The 22,614-nt window shown below is 46.8% G+C and overlaps 2 long non-coding RNA genes across 3 annotated transcripts in view; one reads left to right on the top strand and one right to left on the bottom strand.

Annotated features, from left to right (window-relative positions):
* The first annotated feature begins 2,764 nt into the window (after positions 1 to 2,764).
* LOC145518601 (uncharacterized) overlaps positions 2,765 to 22,614 on the top strand; it is a 54,795-nt gene continuing 34,945 nt past the window's right edge. The window contains exons 1-2 of one of the 2 annotated variants that reach the window (XR_014063021.1): positions 2,765 to 3,267; positions 3,352 to 4,688. This is a non-coding gene — a long non-coding RNA (uncharacterized LOC145518601). Of the gene's footprint in view, positions 3,268 to 3,351; positions 4,689 to 22,614 lie in introns of those variants that run through there. The other variant, XR_014063020.1, reaches the window with a different exon arrangement.
* Positions 7,486 to 21,857, bottom strand: LOC145518605 (uncharacterized). Its single transcript, XR_014063026.1, has 4 exons — positions 21,469 to 21,857; positions 16,733 to 18,560; positions 9,115 to 9,218; positions 7,486 to 8,806 (listed from the first exon to the last, which is right to left on the bottom strand). It is a non-coding gene; the product is annotated as an uncharacterized LOC145518605 (long non-coding RNA).

The raw sequence follows: 22,614 nt of genomic DNA, 5'->3' as shown, positions 1-22,614 counted from the left end.
GCTATGACCAGTGTGTTTTCTTGGCAAAACTCTGTTGGCAGGGCAAAGGATAACAGGAAGAGCATCAGGGACTCAGATTCAGCAGCAGGACATTAGTTAGGGCCAGCAACAGGGACTTACTTAGGGACGTTGTTAGGACCTCAGAGATAACTTCATGGCCTGAGTAAGAGATAGTTCAGGCTATTAGTTAGATACACTTAAGTGACTTTCTTAGGGACATAGTCAGGGCCTTAGTAATAGGATCAGGGTGTTATTTTGTGACAGCTTAGGGTATAAGGGGCAGTATCATGGCCTCAATTAGGGGCAGTGTCCGAGTTAGGGACAGGCTTAGGGCCTTCATAAAGTATAGTTCAGGCCTTAGCTAGGGACAGTGTCTGGGGCTTAGTTAAAGACAGTTTCAAGGCTTCAGTTAGAGATAACCTGAGGGGCTTAAAGAAGTTCAGGCTGTTACTTAGCAGCACCTCAGGACCTTAATAGGGCTAGCGTCAGGTTCATAGTTGTGACCAGTGTCAGGGTGTTAGTTAGGGACAGCATCAGAGACCTACTTCAGTACATATTCAGGGCCTTAGTTACGGACAGGATCATGGCAAAAGTAGGGATATTGAGGGCTATTAGGGACACCATCAGGGCATTAGGAGGAGTCTCAGGGTGTTATTTAGAGGCAAAATGAGGATGTTAGTTAGGGAAAGAGTCAGAAAATTGGTTACAGACAGTACCAGCCCCTCAGGTAGAGACTCCTTCAAGGCCTTAGTGCCTTCAAGTGAGGGAGTGCGTCAGAGGTGCATCTTCAGTGCCTGAGAGAGGGAGCGCATCAGGCCGTCACCTAAATACAGCGTTAAGGGCTTAATTAGGGAGCGTGTCAGGGCCTCAGAGAAACCTTGAAGACCTTAGTAAAAGACACTTTAGACCATTTGTCACAGGGATATTGTCAGGGTGTTCGTTACAACCAGCATCACGGCCTTAGTTAGGGAGAGAGTTCAGAGGACAGTTTGGGAAAGCTCAGGCCATCATGGACAGCTCAGGGCCATAGTTAGTGTAGGTCCAGGGCCTGGGAGTGAAATCGAGCAGGACCCTGTGGGGCTCCTGGGCCCAGAAGCCTTTCCCAGGTCCCCTGTTTCTTTGTTGGGAATAGACTCCCGGCTCCATGACCTACCCGGAGCTCCAAAGGGCAGATTGGAAGAGGTGCTAATCAGGGGAGGGAGGGGATGCAGAGAGAAGCAAAGAGCACTCAAGAAAGAGTATTCTGTCTTGGGTCAGGGTCCTGTTTCTGTCAAAAAGGGATACACATAAAAATATCTCTAAACTTTTTACCCAACTAAACATCCTCTCAGGACAGAGAGGCCTGGCATGCTGCAATTCATGGGGTCGCAAAGAGTCGGACACGACTGAGCGACTGAACTGAACTGAAACATCCTCTCCAGCAAAATGGAAAATTGTAGCATTCTTCATTCCAGAGAAGCTCACCAAGGGACCACCTGAGGTCAGGTGAAGGGAGTTCAGGCCCTGTACACACCCTAATCCTTACAACAACTCTGCCCTTTAACCATTGCTATAAAGTGAAACTCACTCAGTCAGACTCTTTGCCACCCCATGGACTATACAGTCCATGGAATTCTCCAGACCAGAATACTGGCGTGGGTAGCCATTCCCTTCTTCAGGGCATCTTCCCAACCCAGAGATCAAACCCAGGTCTCCCACATTGCAGGTAGATCCTGTACCAGCTGAGCCACTAGGGAAGCCCAAGAATACTAAAGTGGGTAGCCTATCCCTTCTCCAGGGAGTCTTCCCACCCCAAGGATTGAACCAGGGTCTCCTGCGTTACACACAGATTATTTACCAGCTGAGCTACCAGGGAAGCCCGTAGCTACAAAACTCCCTAGCAAATCCTCCTGCCTTGGGGCAGGTTTTGAGGGCATGAGTTTTCTGTGTCCCTCTTTGCTAGCAAAGCAGTATAGCTATGCTTTTCTACTTCACCTGAAACTATCTCTGAGATTCGGTTTAGCACAGGTGTTCAGAGGTGGCGTTTTGGGATCAGATTTGGTGCTCATTGTCGGGCTGACTTGGGGATGGCCCCTGTGGGTCCTCTGACTTGATCAGATGCTCCAAGATTTTCTCCATGCCAGCCTCTTTCAAGAGTGGAAGGTTGGAGAATTCCATTAGAGGGCAGATCACCTGGCATTCTTGACTGGAAAGGCTGAGACTGAGTCATACCCCATCTGGCAATTGGAACTCCAGGGCAGGAGCAAGACAGCGAAGAGGGGCTGCCCTAGTCGCTGCCAAGACCAACTCTGCCTTGAGGACAATCCTCTCTTTATCCTGTCTGGACTGTTCCAAATGTCCTACTCCAAGGAATTAATCTGGGAAACTAGGAAAGTCGCACTTGGGATGTTTCAAGAACTCAGACTGTGTGATAACTCGCTGGCATGCACTCTGTGTTTCTGTAGACGTAGGATAATCTTGGTTCCCGTTTTGGTGGTTGTTCATTCCAGGAAATCTCATCTGGAAGGTGCTTCTGAGTTCCTTTGCTTTGAAGTGATCTGTATTTGTGTTTGAAATAACTTCACTCTGTTTATGTAGGTATTGTATGGCATATTTGAACAGTTCTTTTGGAGTCAGGCCCAAGTGAAGTCCAGATACAGGGTTGAAAGTGTAGTCAGGTCCAGAGTAAGGGCATAGCGAGGACCAGAGTAAGGTCATAGTGAGGTCGAAAGACGTGAAATAGTGAGGACTGTCAGGGAGTAGTGAGGACCAGAAGTAGGCCAATGAGAGGACCATTGGCAGGCGACGAGAGGGGACCAGCGGCGGGCCGTCGAGAGAACCTGGCGACCCGATTCTGGCCGATGAGAGGACCTGGGGGGACCCATGGAGAGAACCTGGGCGGGGGGGTTGGTCAGCGGAGAGGACCCTGAGGGGAGCAGTCAAGCGGACCTCGGGTGGGGAGTCGTAAGTGGACGAGTGGCGGCGCACGGGGTCTGCGGAGAGGACCTGAAGGGGGCAGTCAAAGGGCATAGAGAGAGGAAAGAAGTCAGGACCGGTCATAGGCAGCGTCAGGTCCTAGAGAGTAAAGACGTCAGGGAACAGTGAGAGGTGGCGTTTGGTCCTAGAAAGGACGACCTCAGGAATCAGAGGCGGCGTCAGCTCCTAGAGAGGAAAGACGTCAGCGATCAGTGAGTGGCGGCGTTTGGTCCTAGAGAGGACGAGTTCAGGGATCAGTGAGAGGCGGCGTCGGGTCCTAGAGAGGAAGACGTCCCGGAGCCATGAGAGGCCGTGTCCAGTCCTGAAGGGGAAGACCTCAGGAATCAGAGGCGGCGTCGGCTCCTAGAGAGGAAAGACGTCACGGAGCGGTGAGAGGCGGCGTCAGGTCCTAGAGAGGAAAGGCGTCACGGACCAGTGAGAGGTGGCGTGAGTTCCTAGAGAGGAAAGACGTCGGGGATCAGTGAGAGGCGGCGTCAGGTCCTAGAGAGAACGACCTCAGGGATCAGTGAGACGCGGCGTCCGGTCCTAGAGAGGAAAGACGTCAGGTAGCCGTGAGAGGCGGTGTCACGTCCTAGAGAGGAAAGAAGTCACGGACCAGTGAGAGGTGGAGTGAGGTCCTAGAGAGGAAAGACGTCAGGGGGCCGTGAGAGGCGGTGTCAGATCCTAGAGAGGAAAGACGTCACGGAGTGGTGAGATGCAGCGTCAGGTCCTAGAGAGGAAATACCTCAGGGAATCAGTGAGAGGCAGCGTCAGGTCCTAGAGAAGAAAGGCGTCAGGTAGCCGTGAGAGGCGGTGTCACGTCCTAGAGAGGAAAGAAGTCACGGACCAGTGAGAGGTGGAGTGAGGTCCTAGAGAGGAAAGACGTCAGGGGGCCGTGAGAGGCGGTGTCAGGTCCTAGAGAGGAAAGACGTCACGGAGTGGTGAGATGCGGCGTCAGGTCCTAGAGAGGAAATACCTCAGGGAATCAGTGAGAGGCAGCGTCAGGTCCTAGAGAGGAAAGGCGTCGCGGACCAGTGAGAGGTGGCGTGTTTCCTAGAGAGGAAAGACGTCAGGGATCAGTGAGAGGCGGCGTCCGGTCCTAGAGAGGAAAGACGTCAGGGGGCCGTGACAGGCGGCGTCAGGTCCTAGAGAGGACGACCTCAAGGATCACTGAGAGAAGGCGTCAGTGAGAAGTGGCGTCACGTCCTAAAGAGGAAGGACGTCACGGAGCCGTGAGAGGAGGTGTCAGGCCCTAGAGAGGAAACACGTCACAGAAAGACGTCATGGATCATTGAGAGACGACGTCAGGTCCTAGAGAGTAAGACATCAAGGATCAGTGAGAGGCGGCGTCAGGTCCTAGAGAGGAAAGACGTCAGGAATCAGTGAGAGGCGGCGTCATTTCCTAGAGAGGAAGACAACCCCCCCAGGGATCAGTGAGAGGGCGGCATTATTTACTAGAGAGGACGACCTCAAGGATCATTGAGAGACGGCGTCTGTTCCTAGAGAGGACGATTCCCCCCCAGGGATCAGTGAGAGGCGGCGTCATGTCCTATAGAGGAAAGACGTCACGGACCAGTGAGAGGCGGCGAGACGTCCTAGAGAGGAAAGACGTCAGGGATCAGTGAGAGGCGGCGTCATGTCCTAGAGAGGAAGACCGCAGGATCAGTGAGAGGCGGTGTCACGTCCTAGAGAGGAAAGTGTGGGTCACGACTTGGGGACTGAACAGCAAAGAGGTACTCATAAGCAAAACTCTTAAGGTTGCTATTGCAGGGAATGGCCACAAGGCGGCAGGATTCTTTCATGCCCAGTTGTGATTCCTTGGAAATGAAAGCTTTCTAGTTTTAACTCAGGACTATAATTTAATACGGAACGTACCTGAAGCAACACCCAAAAGCCTGTGTGTTCTTCCTGAACATTCTTATTTATTTATTTTAATAATTTTATTTATTTATTGGCCATGCCATGCGGCTTGTGGGATCTTTAGTTCCCTGCCCAAGGATCGAACCTTCGCCCTCTGCATTGGAAGCACAGTATCTTAACCACTGAACTGCAAGGAAGTCCCCCTGGACATTCTTTTTTTAAATGAACCTTTAATTTATATTGTAGTAACACTGATATACTATGTGTTGTTGGTGGCAGGTGAACCGAGTGTATTTTCTATTTTGTTGTTCAGTCGCCAAGTCATGTCTGACTCTTTTTGTAGGAGCGTTCCCTTTTTGCCAGGCCCTGTTACACTGGTAAAACATCTATTTGTGTGTACATAAGTGTACATAATTACAAATGTCTAGGTACATAGATATATAAATATCTATATGCATACATATATAGATATATAAATACCTAGATACACAGAAACATAAATATCTATATACATAGACATATAAATATCTATGTACATACAGATATAAATATCTATTATAGATATATTTATATACATAGACATATAAATATCTGTATACATGGAAGATGGTTACACAGTGGAAAATGCAAGAGACAACCTTATAGACAAAATAAGTGATACAGATAGTGGCATTTATAAGAGCATCCTAGGAGAGAGAAACATAAACAATTTCAAACAAAGAGAACAAAGATTCCTGTAACTAGTTTTAATCTGGTGGCAATAAACCAAGTCTATAGGGGAGTCAGTAGATGATGGCAAATTCTGGAAGGGTCAGATAGTGAAAACAAGTTAAATGTTTCATCTTTGTTTACAAAGTATACGTCATCAATTTATGGATTCATACATGTTGATACCTCCTTAAGTATGTATCATCGTATATATATCCTCACATGCCCACATCCAAACTGTTTCAATTCAAATCATTCCAAGCATAATTCCAACTTATTGCAACTCTAGTTAGTCAATTGTTGCAATTTCACGAAAAAGGCACATTGTGATTCTTTCATATAGACCAGTTAAGGCTAGGATTTGTGTCTAATGTTTTTTTAGAGGCCTTAGGAATCAGTGAAAATTTCAACTCTTCTCCCTGCTTCACCTTGTTCTGACTCAATTGACATGGGAAAAGCTATGGAAAGAGTGTTTAATATAATCTGAACTCACCAGGTATCTATTATTTGGTATATATGAAGATCTGAGAAGTAGACTTTGACGGATAAAAAAAAATATTGTGGATGTAGAACATAATTAGAAATTGCGGGAGTCATTTGACCAGAGAACAATCACAATGGATCAACTTGATCTCCCACACCCATGAGGACAAGTTTATCTTGGTAATAACATCAACAATCTATGTTGGAGAGTGCTCTAAACCAGTTTGTGCGTACCAGCTGCAGATCTGACAAGAAACATTTACTCTCACGTGGTTGTTGCTGTTCAGTTGCTAAGTTGTGTCTGACTCTTTGTCACCCCATGGACTGCAGCACGCCAGGAATCCCTGTCCTTCACCATCTCCTGGAGATTGCTCAAACTGCTGTCCATTGAATTGGTGATGCCATCCAACCATCTCTTCCTCTGTCATCCCCTTCTCCATTTGCCTTCAGTCTTCCCCAGCATCATGGTCTTTTCCAGTGGGTCGGCTCTGCACATCAGGTGGCCAAAGGATGGGAGCTTTGGTTTCAGCATCAGTCCTTCCTATGAATATTCAGGACTGATTTCCTTTAGGATGGACTGGTTTGATCTCCTTGCAGTCCAAGGGACTCTCGAGAGTCTTCTCCAGCACCACAGTTTGAAAGCATCAGTTCTTCGGTGCTCTGCCTTCTTTGTGGTCCAACTCTCACATCCGTACATGACTACTGCAAAAACCAGCAGCTTTTACTCTCCCATATGGGATATAAAATTTGCTTTTACATATCGCCTGCTATGTTTAGACTCTCGGTTCATACTTCATGTAACCATGTAGTGTTGTATTTAAATCCAATTTGAAACAAAGCTTTAAGAATGTTTTGCCTACTAGTAGCGTTCTATTTTCACCAGCACCTCTTACCTTGGTGTGACATCTCCGAACCCAGAAATTCTTACATGTTGATATGAAGATCAATTTCATTTTAGTAGAGTTTCAACAGAAAAGTGAAAAAAAATCAGGATGCCTATTTTATCAGATTTCTCCAGGCAGAAAATGGAAGCTTGTTGCTGTTCAGTCACTCAGTCGTGTCCAACTCTTTGCGACCCCATAGATTTCAGCACGCTGGGCTTCCCTGTCCTTCACCATCTCCCAGAGTTTGCTCAAACTCATGTCCATTAGGTCGGTGATGCCATCCAACCATCTCGTCCTCTGTCATCCCCTCTTCTTCTGCTCTCAGTCTTTGAAATTGAAATTGTCAGAAGGCAGAGTTCATGCAGCTTATGGGCTCCTTGACTCAATCTTTTTGGAGGAATTTTCTTATGTATTTTTTCAAGAGTGACCTTTCCTTCATATAATAACAAATAAACAGAATTAGAAGAAACTAATTTGAAACGATGGATTGTTTCTACCCTGACAATCTGAACACAGAGGAACCAGTGGGAACCACAAAGATCTGGGGTCCAGGCTTTTAAGAATATTTTAGGTTGGCAAATAGTAACTAATATGCTTTCAATTTCAACAATTTTTATTCTGATAAAGAATATCCTTTTCTAGAAGGCTTCCAGTGTGGCTGCCTCCTCCTGGAAGCCTTGGGTGATGGAATCAGGGCACTTTCTGTCTGTCTGTACAGGACCCTGGGCTCAACTCTAAGAAACCCCTGGATCTCCCCTGGATCCTGACCACCACGTGCCCAAAGATACTGGTAACGGTTTGGTTTTGCCTGTTCAGGTGTTTAATGACAAAGGTTCTTTCAGTTTCCTGATGTGGGTGATATGTGGAGCCCAGTGATGGTTTTTTTCTTTAAGAAACGTACTTGCTAATTCCCACATGAGGGTGAGGCCCCTGTCCAACGATGAGAGACCCTGCATGTGTGTGACCTGTGCCTCCAGGGAGAGCAACCTTATGCTAGTTTAAACCTGACCACGTTCTGTCTACATGGTAGATTGAGACCTCCCTAAGTCTTGTCTAGGGGCTTCTCTGGTGGCTGAGATGGTAAAGAATCTGCATGCAGTGCAGTAGACCTGGGTTTGATCTGTGGATCAGGAAGATCCCCTGGAGAAGGGAATGGCAACTGACTCCAGTATTCTTGCCTGGAGAATCCCATGGACAGAGGAGGCTGGAGGGCTACCGTCCATGTGGTCACAAACAGTCAGACATGTCTGAATGACGAACACCTTGACTTTTCAATCCCGTCTGCACTGATTATGTTTAGACAATACTGCGTGCTTTCTACAGTGATTCCATGTCTTGCCTATTGAAATAGTGTGAGAATATTGACACCGACCATGTTCTGTGTGCACTAGGACGTGGACACCTGGGTGCAGACTGGGTCTGTCCTCTGTCCTGGAAAACTCCGTGCCTGTGTCTGAATGTCAGTGCTCAGAGGCCTGGGGTCTGGAGCTGAGGTGGGCTCCTCTGGGTAACGTGCCCTCCTCTGAGTGGGGTTCCGTGGCCCTCGCAGGGGTCAGGGCTGCAGTAGGGCTCTTAGTCTTTCCTCCTGCCAGGTTCCCCTGCCCTGGGGCTCACGGAGACACCTCAGTTGGGCTACCTGGTAATTAGTCCCATTTTCCAGCACATTCAGTTTGAGTAGGAAGGCAGGGTCACCTGGTAAATTGATTCCAGGGTGCTGGGATGAGGCAGAAAACCAACGGGCAGCAGGTGAGGTTGCTATGGTGATCGCCTTCCGGTCGGCCGTCCTTGCTCAGCAGAGACCAGACCTGCCCCTCGTCTCCTAGACCCGCGCCTGGTGTTTTCTCAACACCTCAGTGGGAAAACGAAGGACCGAGCCTGCTGGAACCAAGGTAGTGTCTTCAACATTACCGTGACAGCTGTAAAAACAGTATCAGACAGAACCGAAGGGTGGGAGGGGAGGACTTCCCTGGGACAAGTGTGGGGAGAGGAGACCCTAAGCTTCTTTCTACCATCCCAGGAGGTTCCAGGAACCCACTCGTTTCTGCCCTAGGGGCCCAGCCAGCAGAGACCTGGTGTCCTAACCAAGAGTCACGCGACCCCAGATGCAGGGGCTGGGGATTGTGTGGGTCTCACCCCATCCCCGTGGGTCCAGATCCCGTACTTGGAGACCCTGTGTCTGCTCCTGCCCCTCGGAGATTCCCAACATCTGAATTGAGGGTCTTACCCTGGTTAACCTGTGGTCCTTTTTCTCCTCTTCATCTTGGGACATTCACATGAGGTCAGGCACCTTTGAATGGGTTGCTGCTCTGTGTTCTGCTGAGTGAAAACCTTTGGTGGTGTCATATTAATGTCATAGCATATCGCATGTCTAATCCATAGGTCGCCACTGTCTGGGGTCCCCTAGATGGATTTCAGGTAATTTAATTTTTATTTTCTATTGGAGTCAAGTTGACTTCCATTGTTTTGTTAGTTTTAGCGGTACAGGAACTTAATTTGATTTTACATAGAAGCGTATCTATTCTTTTTCCATTTTTTCCCTCGTATTATCGATGATTACAGTCTGTTCAGTAGAGTTCCCTGTTCTATTTACTAGGTCATATTTGATTATTAATTTGTTAGATATTATTATGTATAGTTAATCCTAAACTCTTAATTATCCCTTCTTTCTAACTTTCTTTTGATAATCATAGTTTGATTTCCTCTGGCTGTGAAGTCTGTTTTGTATATTAAGTCATTGGTATGAATTTATAGATTGCACCTGTAAGTGATATCTCTCGGTATTTATCTTTCTCTCTGAGTTCCCTCACTTACTGTCATGATTTCTTAGTCCATCCATGCTGCTGACAGCATCCTTATTTCATTCTATTTGATGGTTGAGTAGTATTCCATTGTATAGATGTACCCCCTAGTCTTCATTATTCTGTCAGTGGACCTTTTGGTGGATTCCATGTCTTGCCTATTGAAATAGTGCTGCCCTGAAAATCAAGGGGCGTGTGTCATTTTGGATGGTGATTTTCTATGGATCTGCGCTTCCCTTGTGGCTCAGCTGGTAACGAATCTGCCTGCAATGAGGGAGACTTGGGTTTGATCCCTGGGTTGGGAAGATCCCCTGGAGAAGGGAAAGGCTACCCACTCCAGTGTTCTGGCCTAGTGAATTCCATGGACTGTATAGTCCATGGGGTTGCAAAGGGTCAGACACGATTGAGCTAATTTCACTTCACTTTCTCTGGACCTAAGCCCATATGTGGGATTGCAGGGTCATATGATACCTCTATGTCTTGTGTTTCTTGGAAGCTCCATGCTGTTTTCCGCAGTGGCTTCACCATTTACATTCTCAAAAAGCTTGTAGGAGGATTTCATTTTCTATATTCTTTGCAGATCTTTTATTTTATTTATTTATTTTATATTTATTTTTTGTAGATCATTTTGATGATGGCCACTGTGACCAGTGTGAGGTGATACCTTATGGTAGTTTTGATTGGCATTGATGATTGGTGTGGAGTATCTTTCCATGTGCTTTTATTATTTTATACTTTGTGAGTACAATTTACTTCTGGAAAACGGCTTCTTGAATCTCGGCCCTGTTGGGAATTCTTTTCTGATGAAATACCCTGGGACATTTCTTGAGGGCAGATGGCATTTAAAGCCCTGTCAAACTTGTGACTATTTAGAGCCCTTCAGCACCTGTTTTATGGCTTCCCTGCTCGCTCAGTGGTAAAAGAATCCACCTGCAATGCAGGAGACTTTCAGGAGACCTGGGCTCAATTCCTGGGTTGGGAAGATCCCCTGGAGAAGGAAACGGCAAACCACTCCAGTATTCTTGCCTAGAGACTCCCATGGACAAAGGAGCCTGGCCGGCTATAGTCCACGGGGTTGCAAAGAGTCAGACACGACTGAGCAACTAAACAACAGCTGCACCCGTTTTGACATGTAAATCTTGGTCTGTGCCAGCTAATTACTCCCCCACCCCCTGCCACCTTTCCATTTGGCCACCTTTCCATACGTTTCTGAGTCTGTGAATCTGTTTGCCTTTTGTAATGACGTTCATTTGTATCCATTTTTAGATTCCACAGAAGTGATCCTCTCTATTATCTGACTTTCCCTTTCTCCGTTATTTCACTTAGTTTGATCTCCTCTAGTTTCTTCCCTGTAACTGGAAATGGCGTTATTTCATCCTTTTCTATGTCTGAGCAATATTGCATTGTGTATATGTGCCTCATTCTCTGTATCCATCTGTCTGTCCTTGCTCACTGAAGTCGCTCCCTTGTCTTGACTGTTGACCCGGCGCTGCCGCGATCTGTGGAGTGCAGCTGTCTTTTAAAAGACATTTTGCATTTTTTTCTGGATCTCCTTCTAGGTGTTGGATTTCTGGGTCACCGAGTACTTCTATGTTTAGTTTTTAAAAGAACCGCCATAATGTTCTCCCTGATTGGTGTACCAATTTACATTCCCACCAACTGTGTAGGAGGGTTTCTTTCTCCCCACACCCTCTGCAGAATTTATTGTTGTAGGTATTTGATGTGGCTATTCTGACCAATGTGAGGTGATGCCTCATTCTACATTTGATTTGCCTTTCTCAAAGAACTAGTGATGCTGAGCATCTTTTCATGTGCTTTATGACCGTCTCTATGACTTCTTTAGAGAAACATTCATTTAGACCTTTGGCTGATATTTTTGTTTTTTCTTTAGCTGAGGTATACTAATAATTTGTATGTGTTGGAGAGAAAGTTCTTGTGGAATCAACCCTGAATATTCATTGGAAGTGGAAGGACTGAAGCTGAGGCTCCAATCTTTTGGCCACCTGAGGCAAAGAGTCGACTCATTGGAAAAGACCCTGATGCTAGAAAAGATTGAGGATGGGAGGAGGAGGGGCAGCAGAGGATGAGGTGGTCGGACGGCCTTACCCACTCGACAGACATGAGTTTGAGCAAACTCCCAGGGACAGTGAGGGACAGGGAAGCCTAGCGTGCTGCAGCCCATGGGGTCACAAAGAGTCAGACGTGACTTAGCAACTGAACAACTACAAAAACCTGGATCTCCCTGAATATTAACTGCCTAGCAATTCAGCTGGCATTTAATATTCAGCTGCACAGTATGAAAAGACAAAAAGATATGACACTGAGAAATGAACTCCCCTAGTTGGTAGGTGCCCAATATGCTACTGGAGAAGAGTGAAGAAAGAAATCCAGAAGGAATGAAAAGGCTAAGTCAAAACGGAAACAGTTGTGGGTGTGTCTGGGGGTGGAAGTAAAGTCCGATGCTGTAAAGAGCAATATTGCATAGGAACCTGGAATGTTAGGTCTATGAATCCAGTTAAATTAGATGTGGTCAAGAAGGAGATGGCAGGAGTGAACATTAACATTTGAGGAATAACAACTAAAATGGATGGGAATGAGTGAATTTAATTAAGATGACCATTATATCCACTACTGTGGGCAAGAATCCCTTAGAAGAAATGGAGTAGCTCTGATAGTCAACAAAAGAGTGTGAAATGCAGTACTTGCCTGCAGTCTCAAAAACAACAGTATGATCTCTGTTCATTTCCAAGGCAATTCATTCAATATCAAAGTAATCCAAGTCTATGCCCCAACCTCTAATGCTGAGGAAGCTGAAATACTGATTCTACGAAGACCTACAAGACCTCCCAGAACTAAGACCAGGGACTGGAATACAAGTTATCTATGAAATCTCTACTTCCCCCCCCAGACTTTTGCCTTAGAAGGTTGAGCAGAGTGGTGAGCATCAGGTTCTTGTGAGTTATTTATATCAGATACACTTTTCTGTGAATATAAGCAGGAAGATAGGAGATAAATTTTATGAGTTATCTCTTTGAGACAAAGATTTCTGTGCATACTTCGAAGGAAGGAATGTAGGAAGGAAGGCAGAGGATTTTCCTTGTGGATTACTTGTTACGTGTATTGATTTCTTGTCAATTTAGGTATGGACCTCCTAATGCATACCATCCCTTCACTTCAATTTTTTTCTGGAACCACTTGTTTGATTTAAATTCTCAGAGTCTCTTTCAGAATCGGAAATTTGTTGACTTGTACATCTTTTTTTTAGTTTACCTCATACACCATGTTCTACCACTGCCTTAGTGTATGATCCTTCAAACTCCATCCCTGTGACTACCAGTGTCATAATTCCCTAACTTCAGTGGCAGTTTTATATGAGTGAGAAATAGTCTACCGTATACATGTAGCACATCTTGTTGTTCAGTTGCTCATTCATGTCCAACTCTTTGTGACCCCATGGACTGCAGCATGCCAGGCTTCCCTGTCCATCACCAATGCCCAGAGCTTGCTCAAACTCATGTCCATTGAGTTGGTGATGCCATCCAACCATCTCATTCTCTGTCGTCCCCTTCTCCTCCTGCCTTCAATCTCTCCCAGCATCAGGGTCTTTCCCAATGAGTCAGTTCTTCGCATCATGTTACCAAAGTATTGAGTTTCAGCTTCAGTATCAGTCCTTCTAAAGAATATTCAGGACTGATTTCCTTTAGGATTGACTGGTTTGCTCTCCTTGCATTCCAAGGGACTCTCAAGAGTCTTCTCCAACACCACAGTTCAAAAGCATCAATTCTTTGGCAGTCAGCTTTCTTCATAGTCCAACTCTCACATCCATACATGACCACTGGAAAAACCATAGCTTTGACTAGACGGGCCTTTGTCAGTAAAATATTGTCTCTGCTTTTTAATATGCTGTCTAGGTTGGTCATAACTTTTCTTTCAAGGATCAAGCATCTTATAATTTCATGGCTGCAGTCACCATCTGCAGTGATTTTGGAGCCCCGAAAAATCAAGTCTGTTATTTTTCCATTGTTTCCCCATCTATTTGCCGTGAAGTGATGGCACCAGATGCCATGATCTTTGTTTGTTGAATGTAGAGTTTTATGACAGCTTTTTCACTCTCCTCTTTCACTTTCATCAGGAGGCTCTTTAGTTCCTCTTCACTGTCTGCCAAAAGGGTGGTGTCATCTGTGTATCTGAGGTTATTGATATTTCTCCTGGCAACCTTGATTCCAGCTTGTGCTTCATCCAGCCCAGCATTTCACATGATGTACTCTGCATATAGTTAAATAAGCAGGGTGATAATGTACAGCCTTGACGTACTCCTTTCCGCATTTGGAGCCAGTCCATTGTTCCATGTCTGGTTCTAACTATTGCTTTTTGACCTGCATACAGATTTCTCAGGAGGCAGTTCAGGTGGTCTGGGATTCCCATCTCTTGAACAATTTCCCACATTTTGTTGTGATCCACACATTCAAAGCTTTGGCGTAATCAATAAAGGAGATGTTTTTCTGGAATTCTCTTGATTTTTCTATGATCCAATGGATGTTGGCAATTTCATCTCTGATCCCTCTGCCTTTCTAAATCGAGCTTGAACATCTGGAAGTTCATGGTTCATGTACTGTTGAAGCCTGGCTTGGAGAATTTTGAGCATTACTTTGCTAGCATGTGAGATGAGTGCAATAGTGCGGTAGTTTGAACATTCTTTGGCATTGTCCTTATTTGGGACTGGAATGAAAATTGACCTTTTCCAGTCTCTTGGCCACTGCTGAGTTTTCCAAATTTGCTGGCATATTGAGTACAGCACATTCAAAGCATCATCTTTTAGGATTTGAAATAGCTCAACTGGAATTCTATCACCTCTACTAGCTTTTTGTAGCAATGCTTCTTAAGGCCCACCTGACTTCACATTCCAGGATGTCTGGCTCTAGGTGAGTGATCACACCATCATGGTTATCTGGGTCATGACGATCTTTTTTGTATAGTTCTTCTGTGTATTCCTGCCATCTCTTCTTAATATCTTCTGCTTCTGTGAGGTCCATACAATTCCTGTCCTTTATTGTGCCCATCTTTGCATGACATGTTGCTTTGGTATCTCTAATATTCTTGAAGAGATCTCTAGTGTTTCCCATTCTATTGTGTTCTTCTATTTGTTTGCATTGATCCCTGAGGAAGGCTTTCTTATCTCTGCTTGCTCTTCTTTGGCACTCTGCATTCAAATGGGTATATCTTTCCTTTGCTCCTTTTCCTTTCACTTCTCTTCTTTTCACAGCTATTTGTAAGGCCTCCTCAGACAACCATTTTGCTTTTTTGCATTTCTTTTTCTTGGGGAAGGTCTTGATCGCTGTCTTCTGTACAATGTCACGAACCTCCATCCATAGTTCTTCAGGCACTCTGTCTATCAGATCTAATCCCTTGAATCTATTTCTCACTTCCACTGTAGAATCGTAAGGGATTTGACTTAGGTCATACCTGAATGGTCTAATGGTTTTCCCTACTTTCTTCCATTTAAGTGTGAATTTGGCAATAAGGAGTTCATGATAGAGCCACAGTCAGCCCCCAGTCTTGTTTTTTGCTGACTGTATAGAGCTTCTCCATCTTTGGCTGCAAAGAATATAATCAATCTGATTTCGATGTTGACCATCTGGTGATGTCCGTGTGTAGAGTCTTCTCTTGTGTTGTTGGAAAAGGGTATTTGCTATGACCAGTGCGTTCTCTTGTCAAAACTCTGTTAGCCTTTGCCCTGTTTCATTTTGTACTCCCAGGCCAATTTTACCTGTTCCTCCAGGTATCTCTTGACTTCCTACTTTTGCATTCCAGTCCCCTATGATGAAAAGGACATCTTTTTTGGGTGTGAGTTCTAGAACATCTTGTAGGTCTTCATAGAATAATTCAATTTCAGCATCTTCAGCATTACTGGTTGGGGCCTAGACTTGGAACTGTGATATTGAATGGTTTGTCTTGGAAACGAACAGAAATAATTCTGTCATTTTTGAGACTGCACCCAAGTCCTGCATTTCCAACTCTTCTGTTGACTGTGAGGGCTACTCCTTTCTTCGAAGGCATTCTTGCCCACAGTAGTAGATATAATGGTCATCTGAGTTAAATTTGCCCATTCCAGTCCATTTTAGTTCAATGATTCATAAAATGTTGATGTTCACTCTTGCCCTGTTTGACCACTTCTAATTTACCTTGATTCCTGGACCTAACATTCCAGGTTCCTATGCTGTATTGCTCTTTATAGCATGGGACTTTACTTCCATCACCAGTCACATCCACAACTGGGCATTGTTTTCACTTTGGCTCCATCTCTTCATTCTTCCTGGAGCTATTTCTCTCCTCTTCTCCAGCAGCATGTTGGGCACCTACTGACCTGGGGAGTTTATCTTTCAGTGTCATATATTTTTGCCTTTTCCTACTGTTCATGGGATTCTCAAGGCAAGAATACTGAAGTGGTTTACCATTCCCTTGTCCAGTGGACTACATTTTGTCAGAACTCTCCACCATGACCTGTCTGTCTCGGGTGGCCCTACATGGCATGGCTCATAGTTTCTTTGAGTTAGACAAGGCTGTGGTTGTTGTGATCAGTTTAATTAGTTTTCTGTGTTTTGGATTCTACCTGAACTGTCTATCTGGATTCTACCTGAACAAACAGAAAAGACCTTGAGTCTCACTACTATTTCCCCATAAAGCATCACACAAACACCCAATCCAGACTCATCATTTTAGGGTCCACAGTACACTACTGAGGGTGTTTCTATGCCAGGAGGCAGCATTGTCAGGAAGGAGGCTTGAGCTAAGATCCCCAGGACCAGCAGAGGTGAAGACTGGCTTAATTTTGCCTTGAAATTCTGAGCGGCCTCAATCCCACAATGTAATCTTGTCCCAGCCTGACACAGCACACACTAAACCTTTAAAAATTGTTCACTGCCAGACTGTTTTGACCCCACCCCAGTTCAGCAGTGGGACTCAAGCCTGCTTGGCCTCCAGGGATGCGGTAGCGTCCCAAATTAGAGAGGTCGAACGTCATACAGTAGACACTGCTTTTCTTACCTTTTCTTTACCATCTTGCCAATACTACCCGCAGCATAGTCCAGTTGACCTGCTATGACGGTTGTCTCTGTACAGTCCCCTGGTTCAGGTATGAAGTCATGTATGGGTTTTCTCTATGGTGTTGGGGGGACTATCTGCCTTAGGAGGTCGAGCAGAGTGGTGAGCATCAGGTCTTCACGCCTTTTCTACCCCAGGTACCCTTTTTTTCAATGGAAAGCAGGAAGATAACAGATAACTGGTACGGATCATCTCTTAGAGCTACAGAGTTGTATGTCTGTGTGGATGGAAGGGAGGAGGAAAGGGTACAGTCCACGTCGGTGATTCATTACAGGTACAGATCTGCTTTCGCTTTGGGTACCTACCTGCTAATTTGTCCCAGGCCATGCTCTTTCTTTCTTTCCAAAACCCTTTTTTTGACTTTGAATTCTCAGCGTCTCTTTCTGGGATGTCAATTTGTTGCCTTCCATGTCTGTCCTCACTTGGCCTAGACTAGATCTCATATACCCAGTTCTTCCTCTGCCTGCCTGACTACTCTTGGCCTCTGATCCTTCACGGGCCATCCATCCGTGTCTCCCACAGTTGGAGTTCCCTACTTTCCGTATCTTTTTTTCTGTGGGTGAGAAACCGTCTACTGGATCTGTGTACAACGTTTTCTTTAAGCTTCAGTCTCTTGTTGGGGATTTTGCAGGTTGCACATCTAGGCTCCTGAAGGAAGCAGTGCTGGAGGTCTGTTGGGGTGCATATACCTTTTGATCGATGGAGCTCTCAGGATACAGGCCAAGGTGCGGGAATGACATAAGGCCTGACTTGAGAGTGCTTCTTTCAGGCGTTCAGAGTCCGCCGTCTCCCTTCTAGCAGCTGCTGTCAATGGGCTCTCCCACCCACAGTCCAGGGCAGTTCTTCTTCCTCCAGACTCTCTGCCACGTTGATTGCCTATAGCACTGTCATGTTGGCATTTGTGAGTGTTGCAATGTGACTTCCCACTGTCCTTTCGATTGGCATTCCTGTGTTAATCAGGGATACTGAACGCCTTGTTTGGTGGGGGAGGTTGAGTGCATCTGTGCTTTCTGTTTTTTTCTTTCTTTCTTCTCCTTTAAGGGTGTGAGGGCGATTTTCCTTTGGCAGGTGGCTTCCGGGACATCAGCTGCCATTCCCTGGGGGCAGAAGGCTGGAAGGGAAGCCCAGGCCTTCTGGATTGAGCTGAGATGCCTGTGGTCATGTTGTAGTTACAGAAAATGGCCACAAGGTGGCAGCACTTTACCATGCCCACCTTTGGATCCTGGGGGCAAGCGGAGCCTTAGGGCCAGCTGGCTTCCTGGGCTGGGCAATGAATCAGTGAGATGTGCCTGAGCAAAGAAGACAGGGCCTGAGTCTCACCTCTTTCCCCCTACAGCATCTCACAAACAGCCCTTCCAGACGGGTCCCTTCAGGGTCCACAGTGCACTGCTGGGGGTTCTTAGGCGTTAGAAGGCTGCATTCGCAGGCAGGAGGCTGGAACTGGGCTTCCCAGCACCAGGAGAGGGAGAGGCTGCCTGAATAACCTCAGTCACGCAGATGATGGGACCCTTATGGCAGAAAGCGAAGAACTAAATAGCGTCTTGATGAAAGTGAAAGAGGAGAGTGAGAAAGCTAGCTTAAAACTCAACATTCAGAAAACGAAGATCTTGGCATTCGGTCCCATCACTTCATGGCAAATAGATGAGGAATCAATGGAAGCAGTGAGAGTGTTTTTTTTTTTTTTCCCTTGAGCTCCAAAATCACTACAGATGGTGACTGCAGCCATGAAATTAAAAGACGCTTCCTCCTTGAACGAAAAGCTATGACCAACCTAGACAGCGCATTAAAAAGAAGAGTCATACTTTGCTGACAAAGGTCCGTCTAGTTAAAGCTATGGTTTTTTCCAGTAGTCATGTATGGACGTGAGAGTTGGACCATAAAAAAACTGAGCGCCGTGGAATTGATGCTTTTGAAGTGTGGTGTTGGAAAGACTCTTGAGAGTCCCTTGGACTGCAAGGAGATCCAATCAGTCCATCCGAAAGGAGATCAGTCCTGAATAGTCATTGGAAGGACTGATGCTGAAGTTGAAGCTCCAATACTTTGGCCACCTGATGCGAATACTGACTCACTGAGAAAGACCCTGATGCTGGGAAGGATTGAAGGCAGGAGCAGAAGGGGATGACAGAGGATGAGATGGTTGGATGGTATCACTGACTCAATGGACGTGAGTTTGAGTAAGCTCCAGGAGTTGGTGATGGACAGGGAGGCCTGGGGTGCTGCAGTCCACGGGGTGGCAAAGAGTTGGACAAGACTGAGTGACTGAACTGAGCGGAACTGAGGCAAAAAGGGCCTGACTTCCTCAGCTTTACCCTACTCTGGCCATCCCAGAACCTCTGATTTAAAAATAGGACTTTTGCTTTGGCTCGATTTATAAATTGAAAAACGTCTGTGCTGAATGCCTTATACAATCTTTGAAGGCATAATAATTTAACTCTGAAGTTACAGAACATAGAACTTCCTAAAAGAAATTTCCAGCCAGTGGAGAGGGGAACCCCATAGGGTCATGCTTCGAGAACTGAGCCCCCTCCTATGAGGAGTCCAGGGGCTTATATAAGATGAGGACTTACTGGAGTCAGGACTTGGTGATGAGGAACAGAGGTGTTAGGATCTTGACAAAAACAGTGCTGGGCTGGTGTCAATAGCCCAGTAATTGAGTCTAGCAGTTCAGTGACTCTGTGGCCTTTCTGATATGTAACTACATGGGGAAGGGAGTGTTGTGAGGATAAGCAAAGGATAATATGTGCAACACTGTGTCCTTACATGGCAGGGAGAGAGACAGAGAGACACCCAGGCAGAGCAGACAGTATTTTAGAGAGAATTTGCTGAGAACAGAGGACTGAGGTAGGGAGGGCCACTGATGAGACAGCGGGCAGACTTCCTGACTGACCAGGAAGAGCTGATCTCTTTCATGGGCTTGAGTCAATTGTTATAGTCTCAGGACAAAGAAAGCTCCTATGAGATGGGATGATGTTCTCATTGGTTTGGGGGTCTTTTGATTGCCCACCTTGCCTAATATGGAGATTGGAACTTGCTATTTAGGGACAGAATGTGAAGTGAAAAGCGAAGTGAAGTCGCTCAGTCATGTCCGACTCTTTGCGACCCCATAGACTGTAGCCTACCAGGCTCCTCTGTCCATGGGATTTTCCAGGCGAGAATACTGGAGCGGGTTGCCATTTCCTTCTCCAGGACATCTTCCCAACCCAGGGATTGAACCTGCGTCTCCTGCATTGTAAGCAGACTGTTTACCATCTGAACCACCGGGGAAGTCCAAGGGACAGAATGACGAATGACAGACAGAATGGCCCATGACAGTGGTTGCCATGGAGCTTCGCTAAGTCTGGAAATATTGCCCTATGACCCCAGCATGTGGTTCCACAGTTTATGCTTCAGAAGGACCATGTTGAGATGGGGTGTAAGATTCACCGTGGGGGCAGGGAGCTTTGTTAGGGCCTAATGGAGGGATCAGGCTTGAACCAAGGTTGTGGCCCTAGAGGGAAATCAGTGTGGGGACTGGCCATAGGCTCTGGAGGGGCAACTGGCAGTCACTGGGGCACAAGGAAGTGGGAGACTGGGAGGCCCTGGGCGTCTGGGCTCAGCAACCCGGGGAGGTCGGGCTGCCTCCTGGGTGTGGGAGCAGCGGGATCACAGTCCTCTGTGAGGCCTCTTGGCCCTCAAGGTGAGATGGGGATGCGGTGGCTGGACAGATGCACCTGGTCTGGGAGAGGGTCCAGGCTGGAAATGTCACTTGAATTGTCGCAGGAAGAGGAGAGGCCGGGCGGGGGCATGTGGGTCATAGCAGACTCCACGCGGGTGACTGTCGTGCAGTCCTGGTGGAATCAACTCAGAGCCAGAAAGGGCTGCCTGTCAGGAGCTCAGCCTCTTTCTCTGTTCCTATAAAACCCCAGTGTCAGAGTCTGAAACCCTATCAGGAGACTTCTGAGCCCAGTGTTGCAATGTTTCATCAAAGGGCGTGTGACCATGCTCGGTCATGTCTGACCCTGGGGACTGTAGCCCGCCAGGCTCCTCTGCCCTTGGAATTTTTCAGGCAAGAATACTGGAGTGGGCTGCCATTTCCTCCTCCAGAGAATCTTCCCAACCCAGAGATCAAATCCCCTTCTCCTGTGTCTCCTGTATTGGCAGATGGGTTCTTTACCACTGAGCCACCCAGGAAGCCTTTTCATCAAAGGGTCCCTGGGAAAACAGAACCACTGCTGGCCCTGCCCGTGTCCTCACTGGGAATGAGTCCCATGAGGGCCCCAGGGCTCACAGACAACAGGGAGCTCTTGCCCTCAGGACTGGCTCCTCCTTCCAATCAGCTGCTGGTTAGAGGCCCAGGCATCCCCATCCTGGCTCCAGCCTTCAGGGCCTGGCTTCTGGGACAGCTTAGGGGTAAGGAAGACCCTCACACTCCTGTACCTGCCTGGGGTCAAGAATGTCTTAAAATCTGCACCTCGCAGATCATGGAGGGCTGAGTGTTTCCAGCAGGTATGGGGGAACCACGGGGCGTGAGGTTCCTACGTGTGCAGGGCCTTCCCAGTGCAGAGGTCTGTGCGTTTCCCCGGCCAGTCAGCTCCCCACGTCATCCTCCCAGGAAGCCCAGACCCAGGGTCACCAGGGCAGAGGCCTTCTCTCCCTTTATGTGTAACTGTCAGTCCCACAGTGAGGAACCCGGTGCCTACCCTCCGCCGTTTCTCTGTGTGCTGCTCCTTTCCAGATGACATGTTCAGAGGTTTGAGCATTCTCAGCTGCCACACCCTGGAGAGACCTCTGTAAAATCAAGCCCACTGTTTATGAAGCTCCGTTTTGCCTTTAGTCTACAGATTCTGCTCTTTCCCACAGTTGTCAGCGCCTTTTGCCTCATCCCGCACAGTGAGGTTTTTCTATGTAGTTCTATTACAGTCAGATGCGGTGTCCCATTGTGTGTTCCACTCCTACACCCAAAATAACTAAAATAGATTATAATCGACCCCTTGGGCTATACACATCTGCAGGCTCAGACAAATGCATAGTGACAGGTATCCATTCTAAAGTATCACATGGAATCCTTTAAACCCCCACCCCATGATCTGCTTATTATCTGTGTAGCTTTGCCTCATCCAGGATGTCATAAATGGGGTCACACTGATGTAGGAGATAGCTGAGCTCCAGGTTAGACACTAGCAACTGGCCTCCTGTTTGCATTTCACGGGGCATGAAGAAGTGGGCTTCAGCTGGATACTCACAATGGTTAGCATTTCCTGAGACAAGGGACAGCTGAACTCCGGTTACGGCATTTACAATCAGCCTCCTGTTTGCCCTCTGAAATGGCAGTAGCAACAGCAACACGGTAAATAGCCAGGGTTTGTCTCTTGGAAACACCTTAAAGTAACAGCCATGGCAATAGTCAAGGTAATAGTCAAGGCAAGGACAAAGAAGGGCAAAACCCTGTGTGAGAAGAGGAGTCAGGAATCGCTGCTCCCCCTCCTTTGGGACAAAGGAGACACTCCTCATGCACAGGAAGGTTCTTTGTGGGTTGAAAGTCTGGGGACAGTGCCAGGCCAGAATGAGTCTGGCGCCTCCCTTCACTTTGAGGTCCATCTTGCCTGAGGGGTGTGTGCACACCAAGGGGAGGGTCCCAGCTTAGATCAGGTTGAAAAAGAAACCAGGTAACTGGCTGAAGGAAGACAAAGACCCGGAAGATCCGACCTGTATGAATGACTTAACCGCCTCTTTACTGCGCTCCTCCTCACCAGGGGGGCTGCCCACACACTTTCCCTCCGGATGTGCGTCTCTGCCTTGCTTCTGTCTCAACTAAACAAATAGTGTCTCTCTGTGCACTCCCACTT

Source organism: Giraffa tippelskirchi, chromosome 8, assembly GCF_054371585.1.
Source record: "Giraffa tippelskirchi isolate mGirTip1 chromosome 8, T2T-mGirTip1v1.2.pri, whole genome shotgun sequence".
Taxonomy (NCBI): domain Eukaryota; kingdom Metazoa; phylum Chordata; class Mammalia; order Artiodactyla; family Giraffidae; genus Giraffa; species Giraffa tippelskirchi.
The sequence above is the reverse complement of the archived record's forward strand: the minus strand, read 5'-3'. Positions and strand labels throughout refer to the sequence as shown.